This window comes from Wasmannia auropunctata, unplaced genomic scaffold (genome assembly GCF_000956235.1).
Source record: "Wasmannia auropunctata unplaced genomic scaffold, wasmannia.A_1.0 LD325619.1, whole genome shotgun sequence".
Lineage (NCBI taxonomy): Eukaryota > Metazoa > Arthropoda > Insecta > Hymenoptera > Formicidae > Wasmannia > Wasmannia auropunctata.
In genome coordinates, this window is record NW_012037271.1 from 1 (window position 1) to 1,520 (window position 1,520).

The following is a 1,520-nucleotide window of genomic DNA, read 5'->3' on the forward strand; positions in this document are numbered from 1 at the left end:
CAATTATTCCTCGTATGACCTGTAAAAGAACAGTACAAAATGTAAAATAATTGTACAATTTAGATTACAATAATTGAGAATAAAAATGGTGATATTTTAAAAAAAATTAATGGGGGACAGAAAGAAAAAAGATTATGACCAAAGATAAGTTCTTTATACATTACCTTCTTCTCTGCAAATTCCGCACCTTCTGTTGGTTGTAGGCCTTTTGAGAGCTCTGGAATTAGAATTGCTCTGATTCGTGTTCCCGCGACTATCATTCTGAATCCTAAAAACATATATTATTTTTACATACATTTGATATTAGTGAAGTTATTAATTGGAAATATTAATTAAGACTTAAACTCATTAATTACTAACATCAATACGTATTAATTGAAAAAGTTTTCTGTTTCATCTGGTTGGAGATTTTACTCACGTTATAATATTCTGATTAAAGTTGTTCATAACGTTAGTTGTGAATAGGTTTCTCGAATTGTTATTAGAAGTGCTAACGCCAGCGTTGTTTTTGCCTATGTTAGATACTGAACTTGAATGTTCGTGTAATTTCTTATATTAATTTTATATATACTTTTGTCTCTCTCACTCTATTTCCTCACTCTTGCCTGTCTCTTCTGTTTTTTTTCGCTTATTGCTCTTGTTTCACTTAGATTCATTCCTTTTTACTCACTTCAGCAACTTATTTCGCTAAAAATTGCAATGCTCGTCAACCGCTAACGTAAGTGTTTATATACATATATAAAGGAACATACTTCTCCAGAGCTAGGCTGCGTTTTGCGAATGTGTTATCAGTATTATCATTCTGTCCTTGAGTGTTTAGAGATATAAAATAATATAGTAATAGCATGATGTTGCATCATGGAAAATAATGATAGAAAAATAAAACGATACAAAATACTAATTTAACAACTGTAAAGAAATATACCTGTGGAAATATCTACTGCGTTAGTTTCGAAAAATAAAAGTAAAGCCAAATAACTCAAAAGAGGAGATATTTATTTGTACTGTCACATCAAGTCACATCATCATGACCAAACAGTGGATGCTTTTCAGCGAGTTACATACCAAAGTTATCCTGTTTCTATTTTTCTTAATATCTATGAAAGACAGAACGACTTCTGTGTCGATATATGTGCATGTGTTTTTTGCTGGAAAGCTTCCTATAGCATTTAAGTATTATCAAAATAAATGTATCATTTTATAACAGAACGCTGATAGAAGTATATGATAATTGTCGCCAATGATATGTTAATTTTTTATAGTTAACAATCAGTTTATTTACAGAAAAATTAGAGACTTAAAAAATTTTCTTATAACAAATGAGTTATCGTTTAATATATATTCAACACTGTAACTTGCGTCACTTATTAAAATACAATAATTATAAAACATTAGCATTAATTAATTATCGAATCGCTTTCTTCAAACGGAAATCTCTAACACTTGTAGAAATTATCTCTTCAATAAAGCAGGGAGGGGTCTTACAAATATGAAAGTGTATTTGATACTACTGCGTTCTA

The 1,520-nt window shown here is 29.6% G+C and overlaps 1 long non-coding RNA gene across 1 annotated transcript; it reads right to left on the reverse strand.

The window, feature by feature from the left end:
- LOC105460263 lies at positions 1 to 1,320 on the reverse strand. The gene is made up of 3 exons (XR_975801.1): positions 419 to 1,320; positions 165 to 268; positions 1 to 19 (listed from the first exon to the last, which is right to left on the reverse strand). It is a non-coding gene; the product is annotated as an uncharacterized LOC105460263 (long non-coding RNA).
- Between the last annotated feature and the right edge of the window lie 200 nt (positions 1,321 to 1,520).